This window comes from Sparus aurata, chromosome 1, assembly GCF_900880675.1.
Source record: "Sparus aurata chromosome 1, fSpaAur1.1, whole genome shotgun sequence".
NCBI lineage: Eukaryota > Metazoa > Chordata > Actinopteri > Spariformes > Sparidae > Sparus > Sparus aurata.
The window spans coordinates 833,680-852,599 of record NC_044187.1 but is presented as its reverse complement, the minus strand read 5'-3'; the positions used below and the strand labels follow the sequence as shown (position 1 = coordinate 852,599).

Here is an 18,920-nt window from a genome sequence, read left to right as displayed (position 1 = left end):
TGAGTACCACAGCAACTGTACCACACAGTACTGCGGTACCACAGTACTGCGGTACCACACAGTACTGCGGTACCACACAGTACTGCAGTACTGCGGTACCACACAGTACTGCAGTACTGCGGTACCACACAGTACTGCAGTACTGCGGTACCACACAGTACTGCGGTACCACACAGTACTGCAGTACTGCGGTACCACACAGTACTGCAGTACTGCGGTACCACACAGTACTGCAGTACTGCGGTACCACACAGTACTGCGGTACCACACAGTACTGCAGTACTGCGGTACCACACAGTACTGCGGTACCACACAGTACTGCGGTACCACACAGTACTGCAGTACTGCGGTACCACACAGTACTGCAGTACCACACAGTACTGCGGTACCACACAGTACTGCGGTACCACACAGTACTGCGGTACCACACAGTACTGCAGTACTGCGGTACCACACAGTACTGCGGTCATTACTGCGGTCATTCTTCCTGTTGGAGGCACTTTGAAGTTCAGAGTCTTCTTCAGCCACATGGTCACATACAGCCACTGAGGAGGAAGAAGAAGAACACACAGAGTTCATTTAAAGTACCACTGTGAAGTATTTGTACTTCACTCAGAGTATAATGGACACATGAAGTATAATATTATCAGTGAATGTAACTAGTGTTTTTTACTAAACTAAAGTACTTGTACTCTACTTGAGTATTCCATTTTCTGTTACTTTGTACTTCCACTCCAATACATTGATTGAGATGACTTTAGTTACTAGTTACGTTTTTAAATTAACAGATTTTATCATCAGTCAGATACAAACAGTGACGGTGATGATCAGCTTGACTCACTATGAGTATAAAGTACTCAGTCTTACTTCAGTAATCAGACTTCATCATTCAGCTCAATGAACTCCTGTCAGCTGTTCTCAGTGTCACCCAGGGCCAGTTTGTTCACAAAGGTAATCCGATCGGATTTTGGTTATCCGGATTGGATCAAATCTTGAAAATGGTTGTTCAAAAGGGAAAGAAGGATTCTGAAATCAGATTAGATCACGGAATCCAAGTGTGAATCTGGATCAAACCTTCAGTTTGTGTTGTTCAAAACGTTTCAGTAGGATCTGGATAACTTTGATCCCAACAGGAGGTAGGAGTTCAGGTGAATTTCAGGAAGAAAATGTACGTAAAACTTTAAAAGTGGTCAAATAATACATTTTTATCATTTAGTGGATAATACTTTTACTTATATTTTGCACTTGACTTGTTTTAACCGTTTACAGTGATAAAGTAGATAAAGTAGACAAAGTCTACCAATTAAAGCCTTTCAGATAGTAAAGTCAAAATAGAATAAAAATAAAAATGATCTTGTCCCCCAAAACAGATTTTAATAACAAGCAAAATATTATATTACATTTTCTGTCATTCATCACTGTATATTAATTTCAAAGAAACAATCATCAGAGATGAACGTGTCAAAAATAATTTCTAACAATTGCATCCCTGACTACACGTCCAGTCAGTCCCTCATTCTTACAGAACACCAGAGGTTGGTCTGGTTTCTTCAACAGGCTCAGGTGCATCATGAACATCATCACAGAGAGTGCACCAGAGGCCTGAGGCCTGTACTGTGAAGGGGGGTCAACATAGCCAGGCTTTGTGCTCATGATGCAGCTCAACAAAGCCCCGAGTCCCCAATCAGAGTTAAACGGTACTGCGACGGTGGTTATCAACTTACTTTGTCAAGTCCGGTTCTCTGCTTTGTGCTCTGCGCACGTTCACATAAAAGGGGGGCGTTTGACGTCATATTATTCTACTTCCGTGCGAAAATGGATCGATCCCGGGCCAATATTTTTACTCAAGATGAGCAGATTCTTATTATGCAGGACTATGAAGAATTCAAGGACACAATCACGACGGCAAAAAGTAACACTGTCGCCGCCGAACATAGCGAGGGAGGGCTGCTGGCAGAAAACTGCTGACCGTGTAAATGTGTAAGTTAACAATGATTAATATTATGATCAATATTATATTAAGCCCTCAGTGTTTTCATTTCTGAAAGCTCAATATTGTGCAACTTTACATATTAGACCCTCATTAATTTAAAATATAAATAAACTGAAGCAACAACTATCTTTTTTCATTTTTGAATGATGTCTATATTGTTTTCACATTTTAACTGATCTCAGTTATAGAATGCGCTGTGGTGTTTTATTGAAAGCGAGGCTGAGTGTGCGTAGGCTATAAATGTTCAGTGTTTTTTGTATCACGTGGTCGGGATGAACAAGCAAATGTAGCTACTGTCCCTGTACAATGACAATAAAGAGCTTTCTGACAGTGAAAACAGCTCCAGCCTGTAAGATTTGTGTTTGGGCGTACACTGCCCTACAACGGGTGAAACATTGATCAGTTCATCAGTTTATTCATGGACACATCAAAGAAATGATTAACTTTACTCATTATCTGTGACAGATAAATACTAGGTTGGCCTAATTAATATTTCATATTGCATTTATTAAGATGTGGAAGCAGCAGTCGGACATGGCAGCAAGTTAGAGCCAAATACAAACACATCATTCAGAGTGGTATGTAGCCAAGCTGCCCATCATTCTGTCAGTGTGTGTTCTTGCTCAGATTTTCTGGCATCACCAACTGAATGTAAGAAGGTTCCCGTGGCAACAAAACGAAGGGCTACACAAACAGTTTGCCCGACAGTGAGCGCACAGCTTCTTCAGTGGCATTCCTGACACTCGGCTCAATAAGGGAGCAAATGTACCGTATTCCCTCCGCTGAAAATCTATATCGCTCACAGAGAATTTCATCAGGAAATGCCAGCGGATCAGCGCGATCTCGAAGAAGCCGCTCACGTCGTAGTGCTGATGAATTATTCTTGCTCCCAGGTCCACCGGGTTCTCAATGAATGGTGACGCCATCTCCGAATGAGTTACACAGTGAAACAGCGGCGCTTTATAGCCGACTTTAAGCTGAAACTCTGAACAGAACCTGGTCGGGACCAGGTTATAGCTAAGCATAAGTTACCATGGTGATCTAGCCGGGTAAAAGAGAGCCACCTTTGTAGTACAGGGAAGCCTGGCTTTAGACTCAACACACCTGCTAACACACTAAACTGGCTTCACAGTACAGGCCTCTGGTAGCGATTTGGTGCAGGACAATACACACAAGTATCATGTTGCATGCTCCCTGTGGCTCCACTCGCATGTAGTTAAGGCACGCAAAGCGTCTCTTCAGAACTCCAGTTAAACGCTCACTTGCACATCTTGTTTTGCAATGAGCAGTGTTGAAGCGTGCCTGTGCAGGTGTGGTTGCTGCAAGAAGGGAGTCATCAGCCAGGAGTGGATAGGCTCTGTCTCCTAATATTATGCCATCCAGTCGGCTGGTTTAGAGCTCTGGTATAACTTGAAAACTGTGTATCTGGATCGGGGTGATCCAATCCAATGTTGCTTTGAAAAACCGGCATAAAAGTAAGACGGGTTACCTGATCCTGAATAGCAAAAAATGGGATTTCCAAATCCGGATCATTATGATCCAGATTAAATGTTTTAAACAACTGGCCCCTGACGATCACTGCAGCCTGCAGACGTTACTCAGGGCTTAAACACACACTGGGACAAAAGAATCTGAATCTCATTAAGAACTCAGCCAATCAGGACGCAGCTCCCTGACAGATATCGAAATATTAAAAACAATAAGGTTTGTTTTTTAATCAGAGAGCGTCTTCACAGGGCGGCCATTTTCCTTTGACGTCTCTCCCAGAAGATCAAAGGCTGTTTGGTGAACCTGATGACATCAGAACCTGGTCAAGTCAGAACCTGATGACATCAGAACCTGATGACATCAGAACCTGGTCAAGTCAGAACCTGATGACATCAGAACCTGATGACATCAGAACCTGGTCAAGTCAGAAACCTGATCATGTCAGAATGATATCTGAGCTTCTGGCTCTGAGGCGTCAGATGTTTCTGTTCACGACAAACTACCGTCATGTTTTTACTGATTGAGTGAAGTTGGTTTCGTGTTTGGTACCTCGATGATGTTGATCTCTGCACTTCCTGTCCCGTCTCGGTCCAGCTCCTGGAAGGCCTCTGACAGAAACCAGATGAGAAACTTTTCAAACATTGTTCATGGAAGCTTTGTGGCTCCTTGGCTAACAGAGCTGCGGTCAGTTTGGGTCGGGTCAGGGTTACGTACTGAACATGGCCTCCAGTTTGACCAGACAGCAGGTGAAGTTGTCGAAGTCGATGATCTCGCTGTCGGCGTATCGAGCGACCAGCATCTGATACAACTTGTTGTTGAGTTTGAACCCTGAGGACGGCACACAGGTCAGATCATTAACACTGATCATTGATCAATAATAAACGCTGACACATCAACATTAATAAGGCTTACCGCCATTTTCCAACGCCAGACGCAACTCGTACGAGCTCATACATCCAGATTTATCCAGATCGAACTCTCTGAAGATCCCCTGCAGAAGTCAACAACGGGTAATCAATACTCTGATCACTTCAAGTCTCAACACACACTGAACATGGAAACACACCTGGATGATGTCACCACAGAACAGCTTCCTGTTCTGAACAGGGTTAGAGAAGAACCAGTGTTCAGAGTCTACGTTCATCTCCTTTGTTTTAACTCAACAGCTCTTACATCAGAACTTTTGTTGATGGAGTCTGGTTCAGTGAACGGACCCAACATGTCAGTGACATCACAGTGAAGCAGCTGGACATCAGATCCATTCTGCCTGGTGTCGCTGTGAACACATCAGATTGACACCTGATCCAGAACTCACCAGCCACTTCCTGATCTTGTTCCAGAGGATCTGAAACTCCACCAGACCGAGTCGAGCGCTGCCGTCTTTCTGAGCCCTGGTCAAGGTCGACCCGTTTTCAACAAATGAAGAAGAAGTAAAGAGGTCCGAACATCAAAACAAACAGAACTCAACTGTGTGTTCTTGCAGCAGTCATCATGTCGCTTCTCCTGACAAGGTTACATGGCTAAAATGAACCCAGAGCTGCTGGATCCGGAACCGCACAATGATTTCCTCCAGGACTCAGTCAGCCTGGTTCTCCTGTTTGAATCCTGAACACTCAGTGCGTTTACATGCACAGTTTAGTCAGATTACAGCCATAGTTCGACTACTACTACTGCAACTGTCCGAGTATACATGCCGGTGAGAAAGTCGGATTATTGTCCGCAGCATGTCATACCCGGTACGCTAGGTGGCGCTGTACCCATTTCAACTAGTGGTAACAGAAACACCTCCGGCTGACCTCTTTACGTCACCAGCAACAACAAACTGCCTCGACATTCCAGAAAGATGGCGTACGAAGAGCGAGACGAAGCTCCATCTTTGTACATTTAGTATATGGTGAACATGATAATTACACAAACTAGATGCACAGTGGAGCTCTTTCTCTCTTTCTTGCGGTTATTTCGGAGGAAAGGCGCCGCCGTCCTTCTACTTCTGGCTCACGGCCCCGGGAAAGAAATCTTGCGCCTCTGAGGAACGCAAAATCCGATCTGATCTGATCTGATAGAACGTATACATGCAGGAGTAATGAGACTATCAATTGAATAGTCTGAGAGCTTTAATTCGACTATGAGAAATCCGATCCAGTCAGATTTTAGTCAGACTGAGGTGAATACATGCATCTTAAAGATCCGATCAAAGTCGGACTAACACAGTAATTCAGTTTTCTCGAGTGTCATGTGAACGCACTGAGTGAGCAGGACTCAGCGTCTGGACCTCAAGTCAGCTTTATTATTCAATGTCAAATCACCTGATCCGTGATATTTGAGGGCCATTCACAAAGACTTCCTATGTAACTAGAACCAACAGAACCAACAGAACCAGCAGACAGCAGACAGCAGCAGAGTGAGGATACGTCCATGAGGCTGACCATGGCTCTGCAGGACTCCAGACTGAAGCCGTCAGTCTGCAGGTCTCTGTCTGTAAACAACCACAGAAGAAGAAGTCATGTTATGCTGAGATGTGAAATGTAAGTGATGTATTGATTCTGGTCATGTGGACCAGAACTTTCTGCTCCTATGATTTGAAGGTAATGGTTCCAAAGTGAAGACGTACGTTTAGACACGACCCGGTTGAGGATGGTCCTGAGCTCCCGGACTGAGATCTCCATGTCCTGACGAGAGACCACAGTTAGCATTACACCCCACAGTTAGCCTGGATGCTAACGTATGTTCATAACACAGATAGACTTTCTGTCACAGCTGTTTGCATGTTGCAGGGAAAACACAAATTATGGGCCTTGACCCAACCCCGACCCCGACCCAACCCCGACCCCGACCCAGACCCCGACCGAGAAGAAACAGTGATGTCACAACATGAATCTGAATGTGAAGTTTCTCCACGTCTGTGTTTTATATGAACCCTGATTCTGCCGATGGGGCTGAACTCACGTCTCCTGACAGCTGAGCGAACATGGACCTGAAGGAGTCGTCGATGTCGCTCTCTGAGACTTCCTCCTGCAGAGAAGAACAGGAAGCTCCTGTGGTCAAAGGTCATCTCAACACAAAGTCAGGAAACAATACATTCAGATTAGAACCGGCTCATTCACTTCCTTTTCCTAACAAACATATTCAGTCAGTTCTTTGTTGTAAACCAAACATTGGCTGTTTTATCAGATCTGATATTAATTCATAACAATAATGTCGACACTTCAGAATTCAGCTGTCAGGGTTTATATAAGATATTTCTGAATTATTAAAAAGGCGTCAAATGAAGCAGTGAGAGCTGAAATCATCCTGTAGACAGCAGAGACAAAATAATCTGAAGATAATCTGATGAATTATTCAACACATTTCTGTAATCTGGAAAATGTTTTATATTTTTCCTCTCTTCAAGGAGAAAGCAGAACATTTTACTTTAGAATGTGAGACTTTTCACCTCTTCATCAAAGTTTGCCACGACGTCATCGTCCATCTCGCTGCAGAGGAAACAGTTTCACTCAGTTTAGAAGACTGATTGATAATATTGGTTCTGACTGGATCAATAAACTGAAGACATCTCTGGTGCTATCAGACTCACTCGGTCTCCGACTGTTTCTCGGTGAACACCCTTAGGACAAAGTCGGCCTCCTTGGCGGGTTCGAAGGTCGACGGGACAATCAGGTACTCGCCGGGCGGGAGGCGGAGCCTGGTGCTCACCTCTCGCAGGTTGATGAAGGTCTCTGAGCGAGCGCAGGACGAGTGACGCAGGAAGAAGTCCTTCTTCATATGGACACCGTGACAGCCTCGGTACTGCAGGACACACAGACCGGTCACAGACACACAGACAGACACACAGACAGACACATAGACAGACACACAGACAGACAGACAGACACACAGACAGACAGACAGACAGACACACAGACAGACAGACAGACACACAGACAGACAGACAGACAGACACACAGACACACAGACAGACAGACAAGTCACACACAGACAGACAGACAGACAGACACACAGACAGACACACAGACAGACAGACAAGTCACACACAGACAGACACACAGACAGACACACAGACAGACACACAGACAGACACACAGACAAACACACAGACAGACAGACAAGTCACACACAGACAGACAGACAGACACACAGACAGACAGACAGACAGACAAGTCACACACAGACAGACACACAGACAGACACACAGACAGACACACAGACAGACAGACAAGTCACACACAGACAGACAGACAGACACACAGACAGACAGACAGACAGACACACAGACAGACAGACAAGTCACACACAGACAGACAGACAGACACACAGACAGACAGACAAGTCACACACAGACAGACAGACAGACACACAGACTCACCTCCTCAGGAATCTGAAAGAAGAAACAGAAGAAAAATATTAGGCGGGGTTTCAGTTAGCAGGCTTTAGATAGCAGGGTTCAGTTAGCAGGCTTTAGATAGCAGGGTTCAGTTAGCAGGGTTCAGTTAGCAGGCTTAAGTTAGCAGGGTTCAGTTAGCAGAGTTCAGTTAGCAGAGTTCAGTTAGCAGGGTTCAGTTAGCAGAGTTCAGTTAGCAGAGTTCAGTTAGCAGGGTTCAGTTAGCAGAGTTCAGTTAGCAGAGTTCAGTTAGCAGGGTTCAGTTAGCAGAGTTCAGTTAGCAGGCTTTAGATAGCAGGGGTTCAGTTAGCAGGCTTTAGATAGCAGGGTTCAGTTAGCAGGGTTCAGTTAGCAGGCTTTAGTTAGCAGGGTTCAGTTAGCAGGGTTCAGTTAGCAGGCTTTAGATAGCAGGGTTCAGTTAGCAGGGTTCAGTTAGCAGGCTTTAGATAGCAGGGTTCAGTTAGCAGGCTTTAGATAGCAGGGTTCAGTTAGCAGGGTTCAGTTAGCAGGCTTTAGTTAGCAGGGTTCAGTTAGCAGGGTTCAGTTAGCAGGCTTAAGTTAGCAGGGTTCAGTTAGCAGAGTTCAGTTAGCAGAGTTCAGTTAGCAGGGTTCAGTTAGCAGAGTTCAGTTAGCAGAGTTCAGTAAGCAGGGTTCAGTTAGCAGAGTTCAGTTAGCAGAGTTCAGTTTAGCAGGGTTCAGTTAGCAGAGTTCAGTTAGCAGAGTTCAGTTAGCAGGGTTCAGTTAGCAGGGTTTAGTTAGCAGGCTTTAGATAGCAGGGTTCAGTTAGCAGGGTTCAGTTAGCAGGGTTCAGTTAGCAGAGTTCAGTTAGCAGTGTTCAGTTAGCAGGGTTCAGTTAGCAGAGTTCAGTTAGCAGGGTTCAGTTAGCAGGTTTAGATAGCAGGGTTCAGTTAGCAGGGTTCAGTTAGCAGGGTTCAGTTAGCAGGGTTCAGTTAGCAGGGTTCAGTTAGCAGGGTTCAGTTAGCAGGGTTCAGTTAGCAGGGTTCAGTTAGCAGGTTTTAGATAGCAGGGTTCAGTTAGCAGATTTTAGATAGCAGGGTTCAGTTAGCAGGTTCAGTTTAGCAGGGGTTCAGTTAGCAGAGTTCAGTTAGCAGGGTTCAGTTAGCAGGCTTTAGATAGCAGGGTTCAGTTAGCAGGGTTCAGTTAGCAGGGTTTAGATAGCAGGGTTCAGTTAGCAGGGTTCAGTTAGCAGGGTTCAGTTAGCAGGCTTCAGTTAGCAGGGTTCAGTTAGCAGGGTTCAGTTAGCAGGCTTAAGTTAGCAGGGTTCAGTTAGCAGAGTTCAGTTAGCAGAGTTCAGTTAGCAGGGTTCAGTTAGCAGAGTTCAGTTAGCAGGGTTCAGTTAGCAGGGTTCAGTTAGCAGAGTTCAGTTAGCAGGTTCAGTTAGCAGGGTTCAGTTAGCAGAGTTCAGTCGCAGAGTTCAGTTAGCAGGTTCAGTTAGCAGAGTTCAGTTAGCAGTGTTCATTAGCGGGTTCAGTTAGCAGAGTCAGTTAGCAGGGTTCAGTTAGCAGGTTTTAGATAGCAGGGTTCAGTTAGCAGAGTTCAGTTAGCAGGGTTCAGTTAGCAGGGTTCAGTTAGCAGGTTTTAGATAGCAGGGTTCAGTTAGCAGGGTTCAGTTAGCAGGGTTCAGTTAGCAGGTTTTAGATAGCAGGGTTCAGTTAGCAGATTTTAGATAGCAGGGTTCAGTTAGCAGGGTTCAGTTAGCAGGGTTCAGTTAGCAGAGTTCAGTTAGCAGGGTTCAGTTAGCAGGTTTTAGATAGCAGGGTTCAGTTAGCAGGGTTCAGTTAGCAGGTTTTAGATAGCAGGGTTCAGTTAGCAGGGTTCAGTTAGCAGGGTTCAGTTAGCAGGTTTTAGATAGCAGGGTTCAGTTAGCAGGGTTCAGTTAGCAGGGTTCAGTTAGCAGGGTTCAGTTAAACATGTACAGGGACACAACGGTTCTGGTACCCCATTCTATCCTGCTGTACCCCCAGTACTCTGGGGGGGACAGCTGTAGGCTTTCTACAAGTCCACAAAACACATGTAGACCCCATGGCCCCCCAACAAATTCCTAAGGGTGAAGATCTGGTCCACTCTTCCAGGACTAGAACAGAACCACACTGTTCCTCCTGAATCTGAGGCTCATAAGTCAGTCAGAACCTTGTTTCCTGAACTCTGGAATAAACAAGCTAAAGCAACACAAAGTGTCACATGACCGGAGGAAACCGGCTGGTCTCCATTGTGAGGGTGTCCTGGTGTGTAGTGTTATCACTGCAGTGTCAGAGGGTGCTTTGACCTCTGACCTCATAGATGGCGAAGCCGATGGTGTGCACGTCCTGGCCGTGGCGGCGGTAGCGGCGGCGATCTTTCTGCATCAGAGCCACCAGGAAGCTGCAGGCTGCCTCGTCATCCTCCGGGTCGTCATCCTCCTCCAGCAGGCAGATTTTATACTGAGGGGTTGATCCAGAATGTGTCTGCAGGGATGAGGCATCATGGGAAATGTAGTCGCACATCGAGACAAAAACAAACATTTGAAACTCTAGTTTGATCAATTTGTTCTGCACTTTTATTTCAGTCCACACACTGAACTGGACCTGACAGCCTCTGTGTTAAACTTTTAGAGTTCTCATACTAGAGCCAATATGTCAGCTGCTGTCGATTCTTCCTATTCATTAATAATGTAGTTCTAAATGTTGGTGGTTCATTAATAAATGCTCACTGGGATGGTTCCTGCAGCCTCCGGCGGTACTTCCTCTCCTCCAGCCGCCCTCGAACATCGTAGTGTTCCAGAAACTGGTGGAGTCCTCACTGAGAGCGTCCGGGGTCAGATTACAGATCTCCAACCTGGAGAACTGACGGAGGAACTCCTGGAAAGACATCCTGACACACAGACAGACAGGTCAGAGGTCAGCGTCACTCCTGCTTCGAGGCCTCGCTAATGTAGAAGGATGCTGCAGACGTCTGCTGCTCGCTGTGTGTGGAGGGTCGGGTGGAGTGGGTGCAGAACCAGACCTCCTGGAGGAATAAATACCTGGAGTCCCATCAGGTTCTGCTGTGATCCGTTAACGACGGGAGGAGAGCTCTTTACTTTTAAACTTGTGGATTTCTCTGATTTGAACTTTGTTTAAAACATTTAGGATGTAAGTACACAACTAAACAACCTGTAGAACAAAAGTCTGGTTGTTTTTTATCTTGAAGTTACTGACATGCACCTGTAGAGCAGACACCTACCAGAACTCTCCGTCCTCCATCTTGCAGAGCAGCTCGTCTTTCTCTGCAGAGTCGATGGAGCTCCACTCTGAGGAACTGACACACCAACACTGATTACTCACACATTCACTTCCTGCTGTCGACTCGCAGCCTGTTTGTTTTAAAGCACTGACTTGTCACTCCAGGCGCCGGTCCACTCCACCTGACCCCAGGGGTTCCTGATGCGGATCAGACGCTCCTGCCGACCGCGGTACTCCACCTGTGGAGAAACCACAAACATCCAGAACCTGGCACAAGGACCTGAACCTGCTGCAGATGGTTTCCTGTGGTCAGGTGACAGCTGAGCTCACCTGTCTGAGTGCAGTCACAGAGTAGGCGTGGCCTTTAACCAACTTCTTGAAGGTCACCGCCTCCATGTCGAAGGCACTGGTGATCTGAGGACGAATCAAACAAGCAAACTGACGAGATGAACTCTTTAAATCCCTGCTGAACATGTGTGTGTGTGTGTGTGTGTGTGTGTGTGTGTGTGACTGACGTCTATCGAGCAGCCCAGCAGTGATCCTCTCTCCAGAGCTTTGCCGATGATACGATAAAGATCTCTGGGAGCTTTCTTCAGTTCGTACATCTCAGACACACCGCCCGTAAAGTCCTCGAAACCTTCAGTGGTGCTGCCGCCGGACAACGCCTCGTACGAGCCGTTCAGCCTGAAAACACACAGAGAACATACAGGGAACATACAGGGAACATACAGGGAACATACAGGGAACACAGTGGAAACACACACAGGGAACACAGTGGAAACACATACAGGGAACACAGTGGGAACACAGTGGAAACAGTGGAAACAACCACAGGGAACACAGTGGGAACATACAGGGAACACAGTGGGAACACACACAGGGAACACAGTGGGAACACAGTGGAAACAGTGGAAACACACACAGGGAACACAGTGGGAACATACAGGGAACATACAGGGAACACAGTGGGGAACACACACAGGGAACACAGTGGGAACATACAGGGAACATACAGGGAACACAGTGGAAACACATACAGGGAACACAGTGGGAACATACAGGGAACACAGTGGGAACACACACAGGGAACACAGTGGGAAACACACACAGGGAACACAGTGGGAACATACAGGGAACATACAGGGAACACAGTGGGAACACAGTGGGAACACACAGAGGGAACACAGTGGGAACACACACAGGGAACACAGTGGGAACATACAGGGAACATACAGGGAACACAGTGGGAACACACACAGGGAACACAGTGGGAACATACAGGGAACATACAGGGAACACAGTGGGAACACACACAGGGAACACAGTGGGAACATACAGGGAACATACAGGAAACAGTGGGAACAACACCAGGGAACACAGTGGGAACACACACAGGGACACAGTGGGAACATACAGGGAACATACAAGGACACACAGGTGAAACACATACAGGGACACAGTCGGAAATACAGGGAACACAGTGGGAACACAGTGGACAACACACACAGGGAACACAGTGGGAAAACAGGGGAACATACAGGGAACATACAGGGAACACAGTGGGAACATACAGGGAACACAGTGGGAACATACAGTGAACATACAGGGAACACAGTGGGAACACACAGGGAACACAGTGGGAACATACAGGGAACATACAGGGAACACAGTGGAAACACACACAGGGGAACACAGTGGGAACATACAGGGGACATACAGGGCACACAGTGGGAACATAACAGGGACATAAGGGAAACACAGTGGGAACATACAGGGAACACAGTGGGAACATAGAGGGAACACAGTGGGAACATACAGGGAACACAGTGGGAACATACAGGGAACACAGTGGGAACATACAGGGAACACAGTGGGAACATACAGGGAACACAGTGGAACTGTTAAATTCAGCACAGTTTCAGATGAATGTGGTTCAGAGCAGCTGGAAGTCTTGATTTCTGTCCAATCACTGTGCTGTTTCTAATGGCGGGTTCCTCAGCAGATGCTGGAGGATCTTACTTGGCGTAGGCTTTCTCCAGCAGAGCGCTCCAGAACTCGCTGCCCTCAGCTGAGTGGACGAACAGCAGCTCTCCATCTTTGACCGGCAGACGGTCGTCGATCACCACGTCAACCCACTCACCAAACTGCCAGAACTACAGACAGACAGACAGACAAGTAAAGAATGACTCTTTAGTGCCATCTAGTGACAAAAAAACATTCTTGAGTTCCACTTGAACGCATCATGAACAGGTGAGTGGGCGTGGTCTCACCTGGAAGTGGAAGATGCCGGCGTATTGGCGATTAAAGGTCTGGCCGTGAGGAACGACGCGATGCAGCAGCCGCTCATTCAGAGTCAGAGAGCCAATCGCAGCCAGCAGCCAGCAGTCACCTGGAAACACACAGGTAACACACAGACGTGACTCACCTGCACACAGGTTACACACAGACACCAACTCACCTGCACACAGGTAACACACAGACACCAACTCACCTGCACACAGCTAACACACAGACACCAACTCTAACACAAAGATGCAATATTTTGTTTTTTCACTTGTTCAGACATTCAAACAGCAGCTGGCTGATCGTGTACACTCACAACACATTGATCATTGTGGTGTTGTTTTTCCAGCCAGAATCCCAGTTTGTGAAGAAGAAGAAGAAGAAGAAGGAGAAGAAGAAGATCAAGAAGAAGGAGAAGAAGAAGGAGAAGAAGAAGAAGAAGAAGAAGGAGAAGAAGGAGAAGAAGAAGAAAGAGTAGAAGAAGAAAGAGTAGAAGAAGAAGAAAAAGTAGAAGAAGATCTTGTGTCTCACTCAATAACGAATAAATCATCCATCCATCCATCCATTTTCATCCGCTTATCCGGGGCCGGGTCGCGGGGGCAGCTGCCTGAGCAGGGACACCCAGACTTCCCTCTCCCCGGACACTGCCTCCAGCTCTTCCGGGAGGACCCCAAGGCGTTCCCAGGCCAGCTGGGCAACATAGTCACACCAGCGTGTCCTGGGTCTTCCTCGGGGTCTCCTCCCGGAGGGACATGCCAGGAACACCTCCCGAGGGAGGCGTCCTGGGGGCATCCGAAACAGATGCCCGAGCCACCTCAGCTGGCTCCTCTCGATGTGGAGGAGCAGCGGCTCTACTCTGAGCTCCTCCCGGGTGACAGAGCTTTTCACCCTATCTCTAAGGGAGCGCCCTGCCACCCTGCGGAGGAAACTCATTTTGGCCGCTTGTATCCGGGATCTTATTCTTTCGGTCATGACCCAAAGTTCATGGCCATAGGTGAGGGTCGGAACGAATAAATCAAATAAATGAATCTCAAACTGACAGTTTTCTTGTGATTAAGAACAAAACGTGTCGTTATTTCCAGATAAACAGCAGGAAGCACCTTCAGTGACATCAGAGCTGACATCATCAGCTGATGATGATCTTGGCTGTGATTGGAGGAACATGTTTACAGGAAATAGCAGCTTCCTGAACACTCTGATGGTCTGCTGGGACACGCTAATGCTATGCTAAACGCTAACATCAACAACAACAACATTAGCTGCTTTCACATTAAACTGCTAATGTTTCTGGCTAATGGTCTTTCTATTCATCAGAGGTCCATTCAGTGATCAATAAACCAATCAATACAAGGTCAGAGCTGATGACTGCTGCCTTCAGGTGCTGTTGTAAAGTCTGGATAGAGTTTACATCCGGCCAGAAGTCTGTGGACGGGCTCCTCTGTTGTTATCTCATTACTTTTTAATGGACAGTTTTTCAACATGAAGATCTGAATGCTGCTTTGAAACCTGGTGATGAAAAGTACTTCATACTCTCAGATGATATGATGCAGGATTATGTAATCCATTAAACTTTGGAAGTAGCTCGGCCCACTTCCTGTTTCTGAACCTGGATCAACATGCAGCTGAAAACTTGCTGCAATCATTTTAACCTGAATGTTCATGAGCAGGTAACAATATGTACTTATCATTCTAAAGCAACGTCGTCAGGGAAGTCCTCCCTACAACAGGAGGGTCACCTGACTGGCTGATGGTACTCACCCAGCGCTCCCTGACAGATGTCTGTCCTGGTGGCCCCGCCCACGATGAACTGAGGATTCTCTGTCAGCTCCTGCAACAGCAAATCACAGACAGCCATCTGTTTTACATCACATTACAGGAAGCAGCAGGGAGTGAGTTCATGGAGCTGCTGCAGAGACAAACAGCTGACTGAGGACACAGAGACCTGAACCCACAACACCCGGACTGACAGAAGGGACCCGTCCACCTGTTAGCTTAGCCTCAGCCTGTTAGCATGGTCTCACCACCTGGGACCTGTTAGCTTAGCCTCAGCCTGTTAGCACGGTCTCACCACCTGGGACCTGTTAGCTTAGCTTCAGCCTGTTAGCACGGTATCACCACCTGGGACCTGTTAGCTTAGCCTCAGCCTGTTAGCATGGTCTCACCACCTGGGACCTGTTAGCACGGTCTCACCACCTGGGACCTGTTAGCTTAGCTTCAGTCTGTTAGCACGGTATCACCACCTGGGACCTGTTAGCTTAGCTTCAGCCTGTTAGCACGGTATCACCACCTGGGACCTGTTAGCTTAGCCTCAGCCTGTTAGCACTGTCTCACCACCTGGGACCTGTTAGCTTAGCCTCAGCCTGTTAGCGCGGTCTCACCACATGGGACCTGTTAGCTTAGCCTCAGCCTGTTAGCATGGTATCACCACATGGGACCTGTTAGCTTAGCCTCAGCCTCTTAGCACTCTCTCACCACCTGGGACCTGTTAGCTTAGCCTCAGCCTGTTAGCACGGTCTCACCACCTGGGACCTGTTAGCTTAGCCTCAGCCTGTTAGCATGGTATCACCACCTGGGACCTTCTTACCATCGGTCTCTTCCACTCCACCCCTCTGGTTTTGGCGGTGAACGGTCCCAGCTCCTTGAAACCCAGAGAAGTAGGTTCTGCAGGGAACATTGGGTCTTCAAACAAGGAGTCATTCTGCAGACACTCCTCCTTCAGGGCCTGGAAGTCCTGGTTCTGGTAGCGTACAGCCTGCTGGACTGAGCCCAGACCTCCAGCCTTCTGCCGTTCCTTCTGGATCCACCCAGATATGCCTCCACTCATCCTGATCCAAAACAAACCAGAATAAAACAAGCAGGGTTCAAAGTTTTAAAGCCACAGAAGCTCTATGGATAATAATACCTGTCTGTCTAAAGTTGCTCCCTCTAATATTGATAATATATAACATATCATATTTATAATATATAATATCTATAATAAATAATAAATAATATACATAATATTTGGATTCTGTAAGTTATCTGTTAAACTTTCCCGCTCATTCTTTGCGCCACTTGTTTTTCACTGTAAATGTTTAAAGTGACAATAAAGAATATTTTATTCTGCTTCAGCTCCAACCAAACTCCACCGCTCTGCCCATCTCTGATTGGCCGGTACGACCCACTGTGAGCTCCGCGTCTTTGCAGAAACATGACAGTGATGGACCGATCTCATCTGGACCCTGAACAGCACCATCTGACCTCCACCCTGTCTCACCTCCATCCTGTCTGACCTCCACCCTGTCTGACCTCCACCCTGTCTGACCTCCATCCTGTCTGACCTCCACCCTGTCTCACCTCCATCCTGTCTGACCTCCACCCTGTCTCACCTCCACCCTGTCTGACCTCCACCCCGCCTCTCCTCCATCCTGTCTGACCTCCACCCTGTCTCTCCTCCACCCTGTCTGACCTCCACCCTGTCTCACCTCCACCCTGTCTGACCTCCACCCTGTCTTACCTCCACCCTGTCTGACCTCCATCCTGTCTCACCTCCATCCTGTCTGACCTCCACCCCGTCTCTCCTCCATCCTGTCTGACCTCCACCCCGTCTCTCCTCCATCCTGTCTGACCTCCATCCTGTCTGAACACCTGCAGCAGAACGGGCTGAAGCTCAGATGGCTGAAGTCAGAGCTCCAGAACCACGGCTGGTGCCGGGGAGACGAGCAGACGAGTCCAGGTGATCAGATTATAGATTATAGATCAGATTACAGACATGCAGATGTTCGTACCTGATCTCCGTCCAATGAGCTCGCTGGAAGCTGACAGGAAACAGAAGTCCAGTTAGTTCATCCAATCAGAACCACAAGAACACGTCAGTGAGCCAGTCCAGACCCAGAATCAATCAGACTGATCAGTACTAGAACTATAAGAACCGGTTCTACAGGACATGAATATGATAACTATGATGGACTGAGGTAGTAACATGCCCATCAGTGAGTATTGATCGTGTGCAGCCCGACACTGTGACGGTCCGAGTGCTTCACTGACAGCAGGCCAGCTGACTCAGCAGAATACCAGACTGGTACCAGACCGGAACCTGTCTAATCCCGGTCCACTCCACAACAAGCAGAACAGCAGCCAGACATTCTACCACATCCATCCTGACATCATCATCAATACATCTGATCAATATATCTCATCAATACATCTGACAGGTTTTATTGTTTTTATATAAAACTTAGTAAAAGTAAATTATGAGTGAATCATTTCCTGAACAGACTGATTATTATTATTGATCATCATCATTCTGATTATTATTATTGATCATAAACAGAACATGGAGTCTCAGCTGGTTTCTGTCAAAAAGTTTATGATATTTCATATTTTAGTAAATATTTGTCTTGTTTACATCTGAGACACAAACAAACCTTTATTGTGAATAAACCGTTTATTCACTGATGATGATGAGTGTGACGCTGCAGGAGGACTGCTCTGATTGGTTCAATAACACGTACCGTTCATTAAGCTTAAACTGCAGATTGTGGTGAACACACACATCAACACGCACACACACACACACACACACAAACATCAACACGCACACACACACACACACACAAACAACAACAACACACACACACACACACACACACACACACACACACACACTAACAATAATAAACACACACACTCACCTCCGTGTCGCTCCTCGTGTCTCAGTCGGGATGCTGTCAGTACTGAGGAGTAGTACTGGTACTGGTTCTGTGTGCAGTAGTGCCGGTACTGGCTCTGTGTGCAGTAGTGGATGCTGTTGTGGATGCTGTGTTGCAGTGTGAGCCCCGCCCGGTGGGACGGGCGGGGCCATATCGTCATCGTCACAACATGGAGGTGTTAAAGAGACAGAACACTGGATCCAGTAAATCTGCAGTTCTGTGAAAGTTGAGCTGGTTCTGGTCCAGTTCTGTGAGCAGCTCTACACTGTTTAAGAGAGGAGACGACGTCACAAACGAAACTGTCGACTGTGACGTCACTAACGTCTTTATAATGACGTGTTTTCACAGTCTAACTGAACATCAGGGGGGATTCCAGGAAGCGGGTTTAGTGAAAACTCTGAGTTAGTTAACCCTGAGATGAGAGAAACTCTGAGTGTTCAGTTCCAGAGAGAGAGGTAAGTTAAACTCTGGGTCTGTTACTGCGGTAACTGACTCTGTGAACAGAACCTGCTCACTGGCAGGTTTACCTGAAGAAACCCTGAGTGTGACGGAGCCGTCTGACAGCGGCTGTCCTTCCCTTCTCAGTCCCATCATGTTGAAGCAGAAATCATTCACATAGTTTTACACCAGGAGGAGAATTTAGATTCATTTAGATGAGCTCTCACTCCCTGACGAGGACTGAACCAAACAGCAGACGCTTCTCATCAGTCCATCATTTATATTCTCCGGCTGCACAGCGAATATCAGGCTACACGTCATCGCTGACGTGCTCTCACATCTGAACAATCCTCTTTTCTTTTTTTTTAAATCACATGGCAGGTTAATCAATCACCTTCCAGCAGCCAGAAACAGAGAAATAACTCACA

General features: G+C 47.0%; 1 pseudogene; it reads right to left on the bottom strand.

The window, feature by feature from the left end:
• LOC115585479 (calpain-1 catalytic subunit-like) overlaps positions 1-18,221 on the bottom strand; it is a 19,101-nt pseudogene extending 880 nt beyond the window's left edge.
• Between the last annotated feature and the right edge of the window lie 699 nt (positions 18,222-18,920).